Raw genomic sequence first — 22,539 nt, 5'->3', positions numbered from 1 at the left:
GCTGCTCTAGCAGCTTGATATATGGATCCCAATGTTTTAGTTATAAAATAATTGTGGTTTTTTTTTAACTAAATTATGATCATTACTGTTTTAAAGTGATTATAAGTATGCATGCAAATTATGTCCAAAAATTGTTTTGATCATTAATTCCTTAGAATAGACAAAACCTAAAAACAAATCTTTTTTTCTTATAAGAAGAATTCAATTGTCACATCAAAAACCTGTTTTATGCTGTTCCAGAACCCAACAGATCAGTTATGTAAAGCTTGAATTATGAAATTGGTGGAAACCTCAACAGAGGTAATCTTTTTCTGTTTCTTCTAATCTTTTGGCACGGTTATGGTATTGCTTGGGTGTTAAGTTATCCAAATACACACTCTTTTATTCAGATCAACATAAAATATCTTAGGCTCCTTCCTCATATATCTGTCAAAGTAAATAATGGTTATAAAGTCACTAATAGGAACTAGATTAAGAAAATATTCAATAGATCCATCTGATAGTAAAACAAGTCAATATTTATTAAATATATTCAAAACATCATCTACTTGTGAGGAATGCATATTTATGAATCTAAGTTATTATTTTTGAAGTTTAATCTATTTTTATATAAAAGGTTCAATATGTTTTTTGTCTCTCAATATTCTTTGCATTTTGATAAGTTTGAGAGGCATGTTTCTGTTAGTGTACTCTATTTGAAGACTTCTTGTGTAAATAATTCTAATATGAATCTAAATCCGAGCACCTCCATCTAGCCTTTGATGGTAGATTTAGTATAAACACTGGAAGCTAGCAACATGTTATTTGTGGATGTATATTCTCTATAACTTAGACACCTAGGATATGAGAGTCCTGGTATAAAAGTAAGGGAATTCAGCACTCTTTTATAAATTTAAAGATACTTTATTGTATAAACATATTTAGGGATAGGCCAATCCTGTCATCATAGCTACACACATATCCTAAAGTGCCAAGTGCAAACAAATCAAAGTGCAAAGTGTAAATAATTTATATATGTTCAAAATAATATATATATATACATAAAAAGCACACATCTGATGTCCATGATATGAAACATGCAACTCAATGCTGCACCAGACTCTGCACAAAATAAGACTTGTCTGGCCAGGTTATCTTCGGGATCTATGAATGTATTCACAAGTGACACATTTACCACATGGAAAGTTGCCCTTAACCTTTATGTTAGATAGCCAATTCTTTGGGGAAGCTACATAATTACTGTGGATCAATTTGTCCCTAAGATTAGGGACTCTGCATGCTGAATTCCCTTACTTCTATACCAGGACTCATATCCTAGGTGTCTACCTTCTATGTTTTTGAGAATAGTTTCTTTTGGGTCTGCACCAATAACGAATACATATTTCTAGGTACATATTACATGTGTTGAACTAGCCTGCAACTTTAAAGTAAATATATTATCTTTAACCCTCAGGACTACTGCAGTTATTCTCTGTTTTAGCCAAAATTCCATAAAACTTAACATTTATTGGATACACACGATAAAATCAGATCACAACATGGAAAGCTGTGCAAAGATCAATGCAATCATCCAAGCTTACTCGTTTCAGCCTTGGCTGTAATTATAGCTTGAGGAAATAAAGCACACCTCTTTTTAAAACACATTTAAACTTGCTATTGGTTAAAAGCAATTGTAATACACCTTTAAGAAAACATCAACATATTCCCTGATAATTTATTTAACACCACTGAGTTTGAGCGGGACTAAATAACAAACAAAGTTGCAAACATACATTAATGTATTACAGTGATAAATAGTGCTTACACTGTAGATTGATTATAAAATGTACATTTGTCTAACAAACTTCTATTCGTATATATGTAATGTATAGTGTTGTACAAGAGATTACATTGATGATCTCTTGCTTATATAGCAAGGGGGTGATATGTTGGCCAAAGATTTTGTCAATCGGATCAATAGCCGACATGCTACTACATAAAAATAGTTGTTACCTGCCACATGTCCCATACACTATAGCTTAGGGTCAATTTATGCTTCCCAATCCAGGTAATTGATAACTCGCCTAAAACAAAGAGGTTATACCAACAGTGCAATTCTTAGAGCAAATAATGAGGTAGATCACATTGACCGGAGGTCTTTACTGACTAAAAACCAAAGACCTAAAGATAATTTTAATGGAGTCACATTTGTCACTAACTACAGTGCACAGTATAGTCAGATCTCTACTATTGTGTGCAGAGATTTCAGCATACTGGGTGCTGATGACAAGCTGGTAGAGATGGTAGGAAAAGGCATTAGATGCTCCCATAGCAGGGCATGCTCAATGGGAAACATGTTGTCCTCTTCTCAATTAAGATCAGAGCGGAGTGAACAGAGTTCATGGCTACGCCATAAAGGGATGTACAAATGTGGACACAAAAGATGTAGACCATGAAATTATGTAGAAATTTCCTCCTCCTATTCCTCGGCAATAACAGGAAAAACCTATCCCATTAACTAATGTCTTAATTGTTCATCTACTTATGTAGTGTATATGATCATCTGCACCCAGTTTGCAGTACAGTACATAGGACTAACTACCCACGATGTCAGATCATCTATTAGAGGGCACCTATCTACTATTAGCACAGGAAACACCTCTGCACCTTTAGTACAATTCTGTACTAGGGAACACAATCAAATGGTACTTCCTAAAAGAGGTGGTGATAGGGACAGATTTTGACACAAATATGAGATGTTCTAGATATTTAAGTTACAAACTAGGTTTCCATCTGTTTTGAATTCACAGTATGATTAGATTAATTATTGGGAATATTTTTTTTTTTTATTGAGGTGAATCAAGGCTTACAGCTCAAGGAAGACAATAAACAGAGTATACATTAGGATTACAATGGTACAGAATAATATGCAAACATAACAAGTTTAACTTATATCATTCATGCGTAAAACGAAAAAATATAATTAGCCTTTAAAATTGGGAGTCCTCCAAATATCTCTTGAGGCCACTCTTGGACCTTCAATGAATCCTATATGAACCAAGCTACAGAGGATTAAAATGAACATTAAGAGACTACTCTTGAGTCTCAAGGTACACCTGGTTCTTATAAATAGAATTTGCGAGAAACAAATAAACTTAGATATTTCTGTAGGCGCTTAACACATATATGATAAATACAGATGTAGAACCTGTGGAGAAACTAAGAATCTAGTGCAGCTGTTAGCGGGGGGGGGGGGGGGAACTAGCATATGATTCACAGCCAATGCTCTAAAAAGTCTGAGAGGGGCCTTATGGATCAGTTATTTATCTTCCAACAGAGAGTTTTGAACACCAGGATGTGAATGAATGGCAAATATGTACTTTGTGATTATAAGGTTGTGAGAGCTTCTAAGGGTCCCATAAAAGAAAAAAGAAAAAGGAGGGGGGAGGGGAGTAGTAGGTCCTACATATCTGGATAAACCCAAATCTAGAGGGGTTAAGCTAAACAGGTATATGTAATGGTAAGGTTCCCACCGCTACAATTTTATTGAAAGGGGGCTTATTGTGAGTATAGGGCATTCTGAGGCAGTTTTATTGCCTAAGCAAGTAGAGAACTAGGTAGAAGTCCTGCCGTCCCGGCCACAGACAGCAATGGACAACCTTACAAAGATGCTCTGCCTAAAGTGAAATTGATAAACTCTAAGTCCCTGTCTAGTTATGTAGTGGCGGTGTAGCTCAGTTGTGTGGCTATTTAGCTGTGCTTGTGGGATAGTACAAGTAATATAGAGATAGGCTTACTAACAGATCGGCTCTCTCTTGGTGCAATACAATAAACTGCCAAAATGTATACTGTCCACGATCAGCAGTCCCCAAAGTTTACTGGGAATAAGAGTTTAGATAGCTAGATCGTCAATTAGAGAAGGGGATCTTCACTAAAGTTAATGTATATTCCGGGGATTATCGGTATAGTGGGCAGTGTAGGAAAGATAGTATACCATTAGCCTTGTTGGCCTATCCGATACCCAGTCTACTCACAGGTTTAACCAAACTGCTCAGTTCTCCCCAAGAGCCGTACCAGAAGAGCGTCAGGAAACCGGTACTCTGCTCCATGTTCCTAATCCAGAGGGGTTGAGCCGAACGTGTCAGTGAATCTAGAGAGGCGATGGTGGCAGTCGTTGCTATCATAGGGCCAGTGGAGTTGTGTTGAGTGAGCTGCTGATTACCCACTCCCACTTGCGGCCGACACTCCAGGAGAGGATTCCTAGAGTGCAACGAACAAGCGGGTAAGTTGAGAGGTTGCCAGGGTGGGTTGTCTTTTGTGCCCAGTAGAGTAGCTTCTGCTTCAATGACCCCTTCAAGCGTAGTATACCTTGTTACCATTGGGACCACGAGAGGTTATATGGGGCTCATTATTTATCTAATGCGACTCTCCGGGGGTTCCAGAATCACCTTCAATGTAGCCTGGGCTTTGATGTCTGTATCCCGGATAGCTTCCGCTTCACTAGCAGGGAACAACGGTTGCTGCAATATCCTAACATCTTGAACTCCAGAGTCTGCATCTTGTTCCGTGGGGCAGGAGGTAGCCATTAGTATCCTGATAAATGCGGCATGGTGTGAGGCCAGCAAATGTTCAATGTCCCGCAATATCTCATTTGCCATCTCCACAGGCACTTATATTATTTATGCCCACAGATGATATATAGGATTTAAAACAATAGCACAAGAAGTGCTGCTTAACGACAGAGCCCAGAGTGCCCCGCCGGGGGTATCGTTATTGCTTAGGTGTTATAGCAGTTCAGAGCGCTGATGCCAACAGCAATTCAGGCAAATAGTGGACTTGTTTTGTGCACCAACCTCAGGGGAGTTTAATTCTATGAGTTATTTCTCTGAATAAGGTTGGTGATAGGAGATTTGTAAAGATTATAGTTGAAAAGCTGGAGCAGCATGCAGTGATGCATCCTATCATGGGCGCTTCCCAGAAGGTCCCCTCAGGAATAATTCTTTAAAGTATTTATTTATTAAAGGGACACTGATCCCAATTTTTTTCTTTTGTGATTCAGATAGAGCATGCAATTTTAGGCATCTTTCTAATGTACTGCTAATATCAATTTTTCTTTGCTCTCTTGCTATCTTTATTTGAAAAAGAAGGCATTTAAGTTTTTTTTTGTTTCAGAACTCTGGACAGCACTTTTTTATTGGTGGATGAATTTATCCACCAATCTGCAAGGACAACTCAGGTTGTTCACCAAAAATGGGCCGGCATCTAAACTTACATTCTTGCAGTTCAAATAAAGATAATGAAGAAAATTTGATAATAGGAGTAAATTAGAAAGTTGCTCAAAATTTCATGCTCTATCTGAATCACAAAAGAAAAAAATTGGGTTCAGTGTCCCTTTTAATTAAATTCCCTTCCCCATTGTGAATGCTTACCTGTGTTTGGATCCTGGTTTTTGAATCATGTATATGATATGTAATGTATATATGTACAGTTGTATTGAATCTATTCACATTCATTTAAAAGACCATAGGTATACACGTCTTATTTTTGTTCCTCATTTTTTGCTAACTGTTTACTGTTTTTATGTCAAATTTAGGTAAAATCAATGTATACAAGATAAATTCGAAACTTAGTAATAGCAATAGGGTATACAAATAAAATATTCTCAGCACTCCAAATTAATATAACGTATATTTATTCATCACAATATTCTAAAGCATGAAGTTAATGAAGCATGTCCAACATACTATTCATTCACACAAACCATGCACACCAGAAAACATAAAGTATTTAACCCTGGGCATCCCTAGGAAAAAATGATGCTGTCAGTGTCACGAAAAAAAAGTGGAAGATGATAAACCACAACAGTAAGGATCAAAAAAAGTGATATATGCCTCCACACTGGAGTTTGTAGGTGGTGGATTAAATTTACTTTTTGGTCTAATCTCTCTCACATGATTTTGGAACTGTGAATATTAATCTCCAATACTATCCTTCTGAGAAAGATTATTAATAAAGAAACTTTTTAATCTTATTTGTCTATATAATCTTTGCAAGTCACATTCGGTCTCAAAAAAATTTGGTTCAATTGATGGAACAAAGGACAAACCCTTTTGCAAATTTTTTAACACTGATCCATCAAGGCTCGTAACGGAAATATTGACCACTGTCAGATGCTTTCAAAATGTTCATGCTACACCTGTTGGTTGTGATCTCTTATACAGTAATACATACATAACTGCATATATTGCAAGATTACTTTGATGTTTATCTGTGAGCCTAACTGTGTCATAGCGTATTAAGGACTTCATTAGACGGACAGAGATGAAAGTGTAAAGGGCTGTACAGACTTATCATCATTAGGGTGCATGGGTGATAATGGATCATTTTTTTGCTGTATGGATCAGTTTGTTGTGACCGTATGTCAGTAAAGGATTTTTCCCTACACAAGTGTGAGTTGCAATATACTCTTAAAGGGATATAACCCCAAGCAGATACAGACATTACGGACATTCTCATATAAGTTGGAACCTTATAGAATCTTATGGGACATTTCTTTGAAATATCTATGGATGTTTTTGATCCTTACTGTTGTAGTTTATCATCTTCCACTTTTTTTCGTGACACATAATTTTTCCCTAGGGACGCCTAGTGTTTAATACTTTATTTTTTCTGGTGTGCATGGTCTGTGTGAATGGAGAGTATGTTGGGCATGCTTCAATAACTTCTTGCTTTAAAATATTGTGATGAATAAATATACGTTATATTTATGTGGAGTGCTGACAATTCTTTTGACTATTATAATAGTAATATGGAAATACCTGTCGTGCACCTGTTTACATATACTTGATATAATTGGAAGTGCTGTCACTTCTATTATCTAGTACTTATAGAATATTGTTAACCAAATGTACACAAATGTACATTACATAATCAATCAAAGTTTTATGGAATTTTGGCTCACTCTCTTTTTAATTTAATGACTGTTCAGTGCTAGTGCTTTTTTTAGCCAAACAAAGCAAGATTCACATATCCCTGTGGTGCTGGGTTACCGGTCTTTCCATTGGATTACAGAGGTCACGTGATGAGTGACTGAACACTTCCCAGCCTAATTGGTTTCCAAAGTGTGAGCAGTTTAAAAGCTCCTTCTGAGACTCTCCCGCAACGGTTTGGAGCGTATACCCTGATAAAACGTAGGGCTATGTCAGATCCCTATCCTCTACCGTTAGAGTGAGTACACTAAACCATTTACCTTAAGGACTGTGCTATCATTCTAATGATATTCATCAAGTTTGCTAAAACCGGGTGAATGTGTACATACTGCATGTATGAATACATTTATAGCACACAAATAATATCCTTACCTTCTGCAGTTGATCTGTGATTTTATTGGAATGACTTAAGCTAAGTGTACAGATGTTTGAGTTCTACATATTTTCTTAAAAATGCTCATATCTCAGAATGATGTGTTAGCTATAAACCCATTTTATTATGATTCAGGTTTTAAAGGAATTCCAACAAAAAGTTGTATAGCCAATCACAATAAAACAACATTGTTGATATATTATGGCCCTAGGGCTTTTAATAAAACACATTTAGCTTCCAACCATTCAAGGTAAAGATTTGGTTATACAGGGTCACAGGCTGTACCCATGGCCATGACACAAGCTTCTAAAAAAAAAAAAAATATCAAATAAAAAATAACTGTGACTAAACACAAATATAAAAAAAAAAGAATAACAATTAATTTGGCCTCAGATTTAATTATATTATTTATTGTTATTTACTGTATTATTATTATGTATTATATTATTTATTGTTATTTTATATAATTGCACTCCAATATCTTCTCTGGGGCCAGTTCAAAATTATTTAACTTGTTCAAAATGGAATGATTGTTAGCAGAAGCTTTGCAAGGTTCTTCAGAGCTTATAATAAAATAAATTATGATGCAAAAAGTATCACTTACTCAACAAGTATACATTTTTGGCAGATTTATTTTTTCCGAGATAGTCATTTTGTTTTTTTAGTGGGGAGAGGAAGATATCTGAACAGGTCTCACTTTCAAAACTGACAACCTTCAATCCCAAAATGCATTGAATCCTTTCATGGTAAAGCAGAGGAACCAGGTCTAGGTAATATTCAAGGGCACTTCAGGTTATCAATTTCATTCTCATAAACATTATTATATGTTTGGAACTAATCACTTCAGACTCTTGGGTTTTAAATGTGATAATTGGTTTAATGATCCTTTCAATTCAATACAAACAGCTGACATCTATGAGATTTTTAAAGACCTACACTTCATGGACATAGAGCTATCCAACTTATTTCAGAAATCAGTGATATTTCAGAAATCAGTACCTCATAACTGAGCAAGTTTTATTTGCAACAAGTTCTTTGTAAAAAAAAAAAAAGGCAGTTTAATTCAGTAATCAGTTTAAGGGAGCTAAATGTTCAAAACACAACTCTATCTGACAACCTAGTAAATTAACAGACAAGTCTTTTAAAACTGCATGATATCTGAACCAACAAGTTTAGTTTTTACTTTCATGACCGATTAGTTTAGATGTGTATTATTGCAACAGATAAAAGTCAGTGGAAATTATCTGGTAAGACTTATTTTAAAGGGACATTAAACACTTTGAGATGGTAATATAAAATGATAAATTGTATATATAAAACAACTCTGCAATATACTTTCATTATTTATTTTGTCCTCTTTGCCTGTAATTCCATTCTGAAATTGTGAGCTTTTCAGTTCCTGTTAGAAATGGAAGTGCAGAACACTGTTAAATCCAGCACAACCACTGGCTGCACACTCTAGTGACCTATTTATAACTGACTCTAATTGGCCACAACAGAGAAGGTAACAGAAGTTAAAACATGGCAACTCCCAGTGTTTTATAGACACTAAAACTTTACACTTATTTTGTCACTTTTTAAACAACTAATGAAACTTTAAAAAATACATGTTAGTCATGGACTAATCTTTTCTTTGAATGCATCATTCTATCTAGCATGTATTTAGTGTTTAATGTCCCTTTAAGATTATTATATCTGCATACTTGTATTACACCTAGATGCTAATAGGGAGCAATTAGGATAATACTGTTAAATATTTTAAATAATTTCAGTTGATGAGTCATTTGTATACTAGGAATGATGTTATTTAAATTGATAAGATCAATACGAGTACTGCCCTAATTGATCGTGGGTTTTCTATGTGTTAATTAATTCAGTTTACTGCTTAAATCTTATTAATGATACTTTTAAAGTTATGCAATGGTGCCATCATCTTATACAGCTAAGTTTTTGTATACTATTATTTGGGTTGCTCAGAACTGTTTTTTTAGAGCAGTGTAGCTTTGTGATTTGTAAACATTTAAAAAATATGTATGATTTTAAATCTGTTCATAAGTGCTCTCAACTTCTTGATGTTTCTGGACTGTTCCTAGGTATACTTACTTTAGTTCTTACTTAAATATAACTTTAGCTATACCATAATGAGCTTGAGAAAGGCTGAAGGAGTTTGGTTCCTCTTTTCATACTCTGTGCACCTCAACAATGACTGTATTTTGATTTCAACTTATTTGGGCTTTAATACTTGAGCCACTTACCATTGCATAAATGAGCATCTTTATGTGGTGGTTGTCTGCCTTTTAATAATACATTATATGGTCTTGTTACTTGGCATCTTCAATCCAATAAAGCTTCTTGGTGATATCAGCCACTATAAATTAAGTGTATGCTGTAGGCTTCTCTGCCTTGTAACTTCCACCCTTAAGAGTTTTGCCAAATTGAATGACCTGCCATTTGTATTAAAGAACTGAAAGTGCATAATAATATGACAAAAAAGTTGACTTAAAGGGGCATTTATTGGTCCACACTGTATGACTATATTTAAAGCTGCTACTCCATAAACGTTTGTCATATTGTTGAGCACTTGTAACTTTTTTGTGCAATATATTTTTGTAAATATTTTCTTATTAGATGTTTTTTTTTATAAGTGTAACTGTACTTTGTAATGTATTTTTTATGTGTTTTGTGCAACTTTTTTGATCCACAAAACCGTTAACCAGAGCTCTGAAGATGTGATAATAATTCTAACATAAATTGCAATTGTGCTCAAGCGATTACGTTTACTTTCAACTTGTAATCTAGCCCTAATGTATTTACTGTATGTAAGTAGTGGCTCAAAATGAGTTTCTTGACAGCATACAACACATACATACTCACACTACAATACCTGTCATATGATAACTTCCTACTAATATTAGATAACATTTAATGTGCTCTGGACTGTAAAAATGAGCACCCCCATATCACCATAGAAACAGCGATAATCTGATAGAGCCATAGATTTATGGTATTCAATCAGGAGGTTGGGGTATCGCCTCTGCCCCCCCCCAAAAAAAAAAAAATAATATTTACTCACTCATGATACCCCTTATCTGAAAAAAGTATGTTCATCTTTCAAATTTCTTCTTTATGGTCCTCCATTTTAAAGGTGCATAACAATGCTAAATACCTTAAAACATTATTTCAATGGTCTGGCTTCAATAAAGTAGCCATTCTCACCTAGCACTTTATTTGAAACAGATGTTTCCACCATTCAAAAAGGTGTTTAATGTCTTTTTAAATGTCTTCTGATTGTCATAATAATGATAACATGTCAGCAACCACTAGCCTCAGGTTGTTTTGTTGTTAATGTCATAGATCCTAATTTCTCCAAGAATAAAATATGGCACAATTTGTAAAATTCTAGATAGGATTACTTTTTTGTTGTATGCTTCTTAGTTTTAGATTATTTTTTTTTTACTTCACTAAGTGAGTTTAAGTAGAAATAAATGTATGAATGTATTGTCAAAATTAGTTTAAAACTGCTGAAAAAAATTAGAATTTTTGTTAGCTTTACCCTTTTAACATGCAGGACAACACATGGTCGTTATCCATGCAATGCTTTCAGCGTGCATGACCACAACGTGTCATCTTCTGGGAGCTGCTTTCAGAGATAATTGAGCCCCACACATGCGTATTCTTATTTGTCAATTGTACTTCAATAGTGCACACAGGTGGATGACCTTTGGTGGGATTTAAACAACTAAGTGGATGTGTATGTGTGTATGTGTGTGTATATATATATATATATATATATATATATAAATATATATGTGTGTGCATGTATGTGTGTGTGTATATATATATATATATATATATATATATATAAACAATAGTAGTGTTTGGTGTGTGCACTCTCATCATCTAAGCCACAACCGCCAGGGTGCTATGTAGTAATCAAATATATATTGGGTAAATAAGCTATAGTGAACATTTTTATTAAGTGATGTTTCGGGACAAAACACATTCCCTTCTTCTGACAAAAATTGCTTGCAAATGACAAACTTTTATAGGCCTGTATACCCCTCCCCACATTCCTGCCAATCCTGGCTGTCTAGGTGCAGAAACCAATTGATAGGTTAAACAGTGTGTTAATACTGTGTAAATATATACATAATATCTGTGATAACTCACTTAAAAACGCAATTAGTGTATATAGATATCTCTCTGTCTCTCCCATGGCTTCTGGGTGATCTGACAAAATGGAGTTTAAACAAAAGTTAGATAAAATTAATTAATCAGCTCCCCTTCGCACATAAATGTTTACAGGGATCAGCACAACCAATCCTCACCTTAGCAGAGACTCCTACCCCTCATGCATGTCCAATCATGTGGGTTGGTGTTTTGTTATTGAACGTCATACATAGTAATCCCACATCATATTTAATTAAATTGCCTCATCCTTAATTAGGGGGCAGCTCATAATACTTTTATAGGCCTCTTATAGCCAAATCTCTCCATTCATATAATATCTGAGCGTTCCTCAAATAATTTGAGCCTTCATACATATAAGTCAAGTTAGCCACTCTCAGTGGGCGTGTCAAGCCACCTTTCTAAAAGCATGATTAAAAACCAATACACACATCAGCATTAAATGTGCCAAGATCTGGCATGGTAAAAATCAATCTCATATCCCATTCATTTTCACATTGCCTGGGACGCAACATATGCAAGTAACAAGACATACTGTAACAAACGATCCGTAATTACTACGCTCATCATATGGACTCAGCTGTCAAATCACAAACCAATCAGAGTCCGTCCACTCTAACGGTACAGCCCAAGAACCACAATGTGTTAGTCAACACACCGCCCATTCGGGGCGTGGCCTAAACACGCGCTCGCTCCTATCAGGAGATGCGAGCCACATAGTGACATTGATATCAACATATAGCTGTCTTTATCATTACGTGAAGCATGTGAATGATCATGTACCAACCTCCTAGAGAAATACATAAATATTAACGCCCAATGGGCGTATCAAGCCACCTTTCTAAAAGAGCAATCAAAGATCGCTACACACCTCAGCATTAACTATGCCAAGATCCTACATCGCACAAATCGCATATCTCTTTCACTTTCACATTGCCTGGGTTGCAACATACACATGCGAGTAACAGGCCGTACTATAACAGCCGATCCGTAATTACTATGCTCACCATATGGACTCAGCTGTCAAATCACAAGCCCATCACTGTCCGTCCACTCTTAGGTATAGCCCAAGAACCACAATGTGTTTAGTCAACATACCGCCCCTTGTGGGCATGGCCTAAAAGCGCACTCACTCCTGTCAATAGATGCGTGCCACATAGTGACATTATTGACAACATATAGCTGTCTTTATCCTTACGTGAAGCATTTGAATGATCATAAAATAAATATAAATGTGAACCTAACATTATTAACCCTAAACAATTACGTCATTCCATAGTACTGAAGGGTAATCATTATAATACTCTGTGAAAAAGATAAAGTGAATATATAGAGAAATTATATATTCTAGTTGTGTACACCAATAATAATAATAATGTAGTAATGGAAAAAGAAAAATAAACCTCATCAAACTTGTCATTATATTCTCATGGTTAGTATACCATATCAATCTATAAGCTAAGTGTCCCATAGTATTAATTACCAACCTAACCTGTGCTGCACCATGTGGCATAGGCACCCAAAATCCTGGACAAATGGACATAATAGTTTGTTGCACTCAAACCCAAAAGGGGGGGTGTGTGTGTGTTGGCTATACCCTACATATAGTAATCATTAATCGATTCTATACTGTCTATCTTCAAAAAACCAAACTCACTCCAAAGTCGATCAATCCCGAGCCATAGGATATTAATATATGTGACATTAAAACATACACAAAAAACATGAATAAAATATAGAGAAACATATAACACTGTTAATAACAAATCTGTACACACATCCCAAGGTAGAGTCACTGGAGAGGCCCCATCCTAACAATGCCCACTAAACCATAACTTAGAATTTTATACAAAATTTTACTAGAATCTCAAATCGCTATGATAGAGACTATGCATAACCTTACTGTCTCATGGATATTGACCATTATATGCTGACTTAATATGTCCAATGTACTCAAGAACTACCGCCACACGTTGCTGTGAATCGATCTACCACTCTCATAGGACAGTATACTACGATTCTATGCTACCATTTAGATCATGAACTCTCAATAGCTGTAGGTTGCCATCCAGTATAGACTGTATCGTGGACTCTCTTCAGACTATATGCTTAAATAGCATACCGTGATATGAATTATGAACTCTCATTGGTTATAGGTAACATTGCCACCCAGAATGGACATTAAGGCCTCTAGGATATAGAGTCCCCAGTTCATAGATCCATCTTGCCTCTTTTTGTAAGAAGATCTTGGCTCTGTTGCCCCCTCTTCTGATTTTGGGGACATGGTCTATTATTTGAAACCTTAAGTCCTTCACCATATGTTTTGCCTTCATGAAGTGACGGGCCACTGGTTGGTCAGGTGCTCTGCACGAGTGGGTGCACTGCACGAGTTGAATATCCAATAGTAGTGTTTGGTGTGTGCACTCTCACCATCCAAGCCACAACGGCCAGGGTGCTATGTAGTAATCAAATATATAATTATATATTATATATTATATATATAATTTAAGCTACCTCTGTTGAACTCATATACATGTTTCTCAGGCATATCATAGCGAGTGCCTCACTAGCCTCTGACCTCACCGCACGTCACTGATATATATATATATATATATATATATATATATATATATATATATATATGGTAAATAAGCACTCTCATCATCTAAGCCACAACCGTCAGGGTGGTATGTAGTAATCAAATATATATTGGGTAAATAAGCACTCACTGGTCTTCAGCCATCAAGATATAGTGAATATTTTTATTAAGTGACATTTCGGGACAAAACACAGTCCCTTCTTCTGACAAAAATTGCTTGCAAATGACAAACTTTTATAGGCCTGTATAACCCTCCCCCACATTCCAGCCAATCCTGGCTGTCTAGGTGCAGAAACCAAGTTAAAAGTTAAACAGTGTGTTAATACTGTGTAAATATATATATAATATATGTGATAACTCGCTTAAAACACTATTAAGTAGTGTATATAGATATATCACTCCCTTGGCTTCTGGGTGATCTGACAAAAAGGAGTTTAAACAAAAGTTAGATAAAAATTAATTAATCCGCCCCCCTTCGCACATAAAAGTTTACAGGAATCAGCACAAACCACAACCAATCCTCACTTTAGCAGGGACTCACACCCCTCATGCATGTCCAATCATGTGGGTTGGTGTTTTGGTTATTGAAGTCATACTTAGTAATGCCACATCATATTTAATTAAATCGTCTCATCCTTAATTAGGGGGCAGCTCATAATACTTTTATAGTCCTCTTATAGCCAAATCTCTCCATTCATATAATATCCGAGCTCCCCTTCACACATACAAGTTACAGAGATCAGCACAACCAATCCTCACCTTAGCAGGGACTCACACCCCTCACGCATATCCAATCATGTGGGTTGGTGTTTTGTTATTGAACGTCATACTTAGTAATGCCACATCATATTTAATTAAATCACCTGATCCTTAATTAGGGGGCAGCTCATAATAGATTTATAGCCAAATCTCTCCATTCATATAATATCCGAGCGTTCCTCGAATAGTTTGAGCCTTCATACATGTAAGTCAAGTTAGCCACTCTCAGTGGGCATGTCAATCCGCCTTTCTAAAAGCACGATAAAAAACCAATACACACATCAGCATTAAATGTGCCAAGATCTGGCATCACAAAAATCAATCTCATACCCCATTCATTTTCACATTGCCTGGGACGCAAAACCCACATATGCAAGTAACAAGCCATACTGTAACAACCGATCCGTAATTACTATGGACTCAGCTGTCAAATCACAAACCAATCAGAGTCCGTCCACTCTTTGGTACAGCCCAAGAACCACGTGTTAGTCAACATACCGCCCATTCGGGGCGTGGCCTAAACGTGCTCACTCCTATCAGGAGATGCGAACCACATAGTGACATTGATATCAACATATAGCTGTCTATCATTATGTGAAGCATGTGAATGATCACGTACCAACCTCCTAGAGAAATGCATAAATATTAACGCCCAATGGGCGTATCAATCTGCCTTTCTAAAAGAGCAATCGAAGATCACTACACACCTCAGTATTAACTATGCCAAGATCCTACATCGCACAAATTGCATATCTCATTCACTTTCACATTGCCTGGGACACAACATACACATGCAAGGAACAGGCCGTACTATAATAGCCGATCCGTAATTACTATGCTCACCATATGGAGTCAGCTGTCAAATCACAAGCCCATCACTGTCCGTCCACTCTTAGGTACAAGAACCACAATGTGTTTAGCCTTGTGGGCATGTCCTAAATGCGCACTCATTCCTGTCAATAGATGCGTGCCACATAGTGACATTAATGCCAACATATAGCTGTCTTTATCCTTACGTGAAGCATTTGAATGATCTTAAAATAAATATAAATGTGAACCTAACATTATTAACCCTAAACAATTAGGTCATTCCATAGTACTAAAGGGTAATCGTTGTGTTGCGTCCCAGGCAATGTGAAAATAAGTGGGATATGAGATTGATTTTTGCGATGTCAGATCTTGACACATTTAATGCTGATGTGTGTATTGGTTTTTGATCGTGCTTTTAGAAAGGCGGATTGACACGCCCACTGAGAGTGGCTAACTTGACTTACATGTATGAAGGCTCAAACTATTCGAGGAACGCTCGGATATTATATGAATGGAGAGATTTGGCTATAAATCTATTATGAGCTGCCCCCTAATTAAGGATCAGGTGATTTAATTAAATATGATGTGGCATTACTAAGTATGACGTTCAATAACAAAACACCAACCCACATGATTGGATATGCGTGAGGGGTGTGAGTCCCTGCTAAGGTGAGGATTGGTTGTGCTGATCTCTGTAACTTTTATGTGTGAATGGGAGCAAATTAATTAATTTTTATCTAACTTTTGTTTAAACTCCTTTTTGTCAGATCTCCCAGAAGCCATGGGAGAGATATATATATACACTAATTAATTGCATTTTTTAAGCGAGTTATCACAAATATTATGTATATATTTACACAATATTAACACACTGTTTAACCTATCACTTGGTTTCTGCACCTAGACAGCCAGGATTGGCTGGAATGTGGGGGAGGGGTATACAGGCCTATAAAAGATTGTCATTTGCAAGCAATTTTTTGTCAAAAGAAGGGACTGTGTTTTGTCCCGAAACATCACTTAATAAAAATATACACTATATCTTGACGGCTGAAGACCAGTGAGTACTGGTAAGGAAGGAGGGCACTCACAGGACTTCATACAAAGGGTAATCTTTTATTAAAGTTCTTAACAAAAGTGCATTGTCAACGTTTCGGCCTTTTCTTAGGCCTTCTTCAAGACAAATTTCATGATCTAAAAACATGAACAAAAAAATAAAATAAAATACATTACAAATATATGATATCCAAATAAACACCAAATCGTGACCCTCCACCAAGAACAAACCAAAGTAGTCCAAGTGAAATTTTAGAACCGCTTCAATTGAAGCAAAAAATCATGACATACACCAACCAGGGGAGACGTGGGCATAAGATAAGAGAGTAATGAAACAAAAAAAAGAAAAGTGAAAGACAAATGAAGAACAACAAATGATACAAAGAATAGCGAAGAGAATGAGATTAAAGCCAACAAAAAGAAAGAAAAAGGACCACCTAAGGAATAAACGTAGTCCAAATGGGACATGAGCATCTCATGTGAGTGGTATATTATATGACACCAGTTAACAAGTGTATATCTAAATGCATTGACATAGGAATAAACCACCTTAACGATGGTTCAACCAATAGGCTAAATAATTTAGGTAAAGCACGCAACAAGGTCAAACTACTTTAACACACCCCACATAAATCCTAAATATATACTCATCTATTACCAATAATCAGGACAATTGAAGATAACTAAAGTGGGTGCCATACAAATCGTTACAGTGGTGCCCACCCTATCAACCAAGATCCGCCATACAATGACGGCAATAGTCTAGATGGCAACCACTAAACGCTGGATAACAGACCCCAAGGCATCCTTATATATAACACCGCCATATTTACACCTGCTCAATTCATAATCAAGCCCACACAACAATCAGTACAATATTTCACATTATGGTTAACCAACACACATACTGCCGCTATACATCTATATCAATTAGACTCCCCAATCTAAGACATGTAAATACACATATTGTCATAACCTTGGACTGCGGCGAATCAGTGAACCACTCACTCATATGCTTCAGCACATATAACAACCATCACCGAAAGCGTGTGAGGTAGAAGAAAAACCTCATGGGCCATAGCCCTTCTTACATGAGCTCGTGCGGAACACAGCGTCCGCGTTACACTCCTAGAACGACTGAGACATTAGTGGGAAAACAGCCGACACATACGCCCTTAAAAAGGGCGAGCCCGCCCCCCGCAGAGGCCAATCAAATTGCGCGCCGCTGACACACCTCAGCTGGTCGCGTAACCAAGGCAAATGCATAGCGAACCATTCTGCATGTATGACAGATGGCTAACCCTGTACAGTTTATAACCACAGGTGCCATTCCCATAGCCCTGATCTGCAAAGCAAACAAAGTCTAATATAGATGTATAACAGAGCTCAGTGCCCCATACGTGGTGCAAGATCATATCCCAGCTGCCATAGACTGAAGGGCCCGGTGTTAGTCATATTGAGTGCAGTAACGCAACACACGGCTGGGAATGAATCCCAGTTAAAGAAACCATAGTGCTGATGTGGGCAAAATATTGAACATACAGTCGCTACAAAAGTGGCATATCCCATCAAACATAGAATCTTACCGTACAAGAACACACCAAGGGACCCCTAGATCACGGAACTGGTGGTTAGATAGCTATGCCATATTAATTTAATCATAAGGAGAGTTGCGAGGTGGAAAAAAAACACCAACCCATCACAAACGTCCATACCCAAAGGTAGGGTAAAGAACTTTGTACCAAATGATCAAAGTGATCCAAAGAACTAACCTAGAATAAAATAAAAACATTCAATCATAACATGTCTATGTTGTACACCTATGCGTCTAGGCGTCATAAACTAATTCAACCAGTCCGAAAGAAGTAGTAATAGAGCACCCCAAGTGAGGACCTAGGGATAGCAAGAAACCACATAAATCCAATACCCATAACAAGTGTGCCCAAAGTGAAAAAGACATCCAAGAGGAAGACAAGCAGTATTATCAGAAGAATAAAGCATAGTCAATACTGGCATTTAGGCCGTTTGGAGCCAGAGTGTTTAATCTATGGATCCATCTGGCTTCACTCCTGAGGAGTTCAGAGTTTCTGTCACCCCCCCCCCCCCCCGTTTCAAGGGTGCCACCCTATCAATGAGCATGGCCCTAAGGGTGGATACAGCATGGCGTTGCTCCAGAAAATGTCTTGCCACAGGCTGGTCCGAGTGGCCATCTTTTAAGGCCGCTCTAATAGCGATCTTATGGTTGGCGAGTCTCTCTCGAAACGGGGTGATGGTTTTGCCTACATAGAACCATCCACATGGACAGGATAACAGGTAAACCACGAAATCAGATGTGCACGTTAATCTGTGCCTTATTGTAAAGCTCTTATTGGTGGTAGGATGGTGGAATCGTTCCCCTGTGATGAGGGAGCTGCAAGTCACGCAACTCCCACATTTATAACATCCATTCTTGAGTGGTTTTAGCCATGTTCTCTCTTTCTTCCAAGGGTCAGTTCTCATCAAATGTGATTTGAGGCTTCTTCCACTTTTATGCACCACCCTGGGAGGGGGGTTTTCTTTGAACGGTAGTGATTTATCTCCACTTATGAGCGGCCAGTTCTTATAGATCACCTTCCGCAATGTACCTGTGGCCGGAGTAAACCTGGTCACCAGGTTCAGGATCAGTTCATCTTTGGTAGGGTCTCTACCCAATCCTCTGGCTACTAAGCAACTTTGTTCCTGCAGCTTCACTTCTTCAAGGGTTTTTTGCACCATCAACAGATTATAACCTCTATTGAGGAATTTTATTTTCATCTCCTCAATCTGGTGTAACATCCTTTCATGGTTGGAGTTATTGCGTATAACACGCATCAATTGGGACTTAACGATTCCCTTCTTGAGTTGAGGAGGGTGGTAACTGGTGAATTGTAGTAGTGTGTTTCTATCTGTGGGCTTGGAATATAGAGTCATGTTCAGTTTACATTCCCCAGCCCCTCTGATTTAAAATGCATAGGTCAAGGAAGTGTATCTTCTCACGGCTAATCTCATGCTTGAACTTGACTGGAATCAGAAAATCATTGAGTGATTCAATCCACTTCTCCAGATCTCCTATTGTTCCACCCCAGATGACCAGCAGGTCATCAATGTACCTGCGGAATAGTAATAGATTTGGATTATCTTGGCTGAACACATATTCCTCTTCGAACCACGACATAAATAGGTTCGCATACGATGGGGCCAAGCTGGACCCCATAGCCGTCCCTACGATCTGAAGATAGAAGTACTCCTCAAATCGGAAATAGTTGTGCGTCAAGCACATCAACAACCAGTCCAGTAAGATTTCAACAGGGGGGCCCAGATATTCATCTGATTTCATCAGTGACTGTCTTACAGCCTCCACACCAAGATCATGTGGGATGATCGTGTAGAGGCTGTTGACGTCCAGAGTAACCTGGTAGCAATCAGCCGGAAATGATCTCTCCTGAAGCAGATTGATGAGTTGGATCGAATCTTGTAGAAAAGCCCTTGTGTTCTTTACAATTCCCTGAAGGTGAAAGTCAATAAATTTCGCCAGATTCTGGAACAACGATCCCACCGCTGATACAATAGGTCGCCCAGGTGGTTTACATGCATCCTTGTGAATTTTTGGAATCGAATAGATGATAGGGTACCTGGGAAAAATTGGTACCAAAAAATCCCATAGTGTCTGTTCAATGTAGCCCCCATTCAGGGCAAAAGTTAGACTGTCCTCTAACTTTCTTTTGTAGGTCAAGGTAGGATTGGCCGTTAGCCTTTTGTAAGTGGTGTTATCATTCAATTGTCCCAATAATTCATCTCTGTAGTATTGGTAGTCCAGGATAACAATGGCACCCCCCTTGTCCGCTCGTCTAATCACCACGGAATCATCTTTCTTCAATCTTTGTAGGGCTGCCCATTCCTGTTTTTCAAGATTTGTTCTAGACGTACCAATATCACCAAGTTCATTGGAAATCTGCCGAGAGCAGACACTAGTGAATGTCTTAATAGTGGGATGCGTGTTCTTAGGTTCGAACCCAGATTTGATGATAAATCTATTGTCGCCATCCGATGGCCTGGAGTTCTTAAAATGGTTCTTAATCTTCAATGTTCTTTGCAGGCGGTGTATATCAACCAAGTTTTCAAAGATATCCACACCTGGTGTGGGTACATAACTTAAACCCTTACTGAGTATTTTTTTTTTTTTATAATAGTTTTTATTGAGGTTCTTGAATAAGCATACAGACTATTGCAAACAATAAAGTATAGGACTTAACATAGCAGTAATATACATCATGCTCCTAAAGTAAACACACTCTGATTGACTCTGTTCCAATGGAGCCACTGAGATCTAAGACAGAAATACATCAAACGTCCTAATAAATGATTACAAACCCATCTGATGCTAAACATAAAAAGTCAAGTATAATTGAAAGAAAGACCTCATGTTTTCAAATTTCTTTCCTGAGATACTTCCCGTAATGAACATTCAAAACATCTTGGGTTTAAATGTCTTCAAAGGAATTGGTTAGGTAGATACAATACCAAGGTGAACACTATATGTAAACTAAAAAATCGTAAAGGCGTTACTTAGGGAGGTATAACACCCTAGTAAATGTAAGATGCAAACTGAATAATTGTGGAGGCGTTGCTTAGGGAGATATACCAAACAGGTAAATAACAGATGTAAACTAGATAATTATATGGGAGTTGCTTAGGGAGATATACCAACAGGGTAAACCTCAAATGTAAACTCAGTATTTGTATAAGAATTGCTTATGGAAATAGAACAGCAAGGTAAACATCAACTGTGAACTTAGTATTTTATTTGTGAGAAATAAATTAATACTAAACAATCTTGCGCAGCTTGGAAGGGGAAGTGATGCTAATATAATTGTGTATTGCAAGATATGATCGTAAGAAGGGGAAGTAAGGTGTGGTATTGGCTAGAGAAACCACATAATTCACTCTCCTGAAATAGGAGGTATATTAAAGGAGGGGGGGGTGGGGGAGGTGGTAAGTTAAGCATGTTAGGCAGAATATATAAGCAGGCGCTGTATCAAGTCAAGGAATGACGCAAGCGCCTTGCTGTATGAAAAAAAAAAAAAAATTTCAGTGGGCGCATTATGTGCTAGCGGGCATATTGTGTGCGTGCGTGGGGAAGAAATGGCAATTCAAGTATGTTAGGTAAACATATAGGCAAAGCACAATAACTCAATCCAAGCAATAAGTATATACTAGAATTTGCACTGTAGAGGAGAACTGTAGTTCTCTTTTCCCCTAAGTTGGGACCTGGCTACTGAGTGTGGGCCCTACACCCAGCGCAGATGACCTGTGGCATCTGGGGGATATTTATGGTAGAAGGGGAGGAGCATATGATGAGTTCTAAAAATGGCTAAACAGGAATAAACATGCTAGGAGCAGAGCCTATATATCATATAGCTGAGCCAAGGAAGTGGGTAGGTATACAGAAACGGGGTAGGGCTAAGCTGTAAGCCACATGATATATGTTAGGGTGAAGGCTACAAATTCATATCGCTATAGATCTATGGGGCAGTTTCAAAACTTAAATTAGGTGACTCAGAGAATTAAGTTAGGGGGTAAATAGCTGACCATCCACAGCAATGTTCACCAGAGCAATTAACTGTATGTCTAGCACAACAATATGTATAGGAGAACATTGCTAGGTCTGTCTCTATCCCTTATGAACCCAAGGTTAAGGTCTAAACGTGTCTGTGTGTGAAAAAGGAATAATTTGTACAGAGTACATATAAATCTAGCTATAGCAAAATTTG

Source organism: Bombina bombina, chromosome 4 (genome assembly GCF_027579735.1).
Source record: "Bombina bombina isolate aBomBom1 chromosome 4, aBomBom1.pri, whole genome shotgun sequence".
In the NCBI taxonomy this organism is placed as follows: domain Eukaryota; kingdom Metazoa; phylum Chordata; class Amphibia; order Anura; family Bombinatoridae; genus Bombina; species Bombina bombina.
This window is presented reverse-complemented; position numbering follows the sequence as displayed.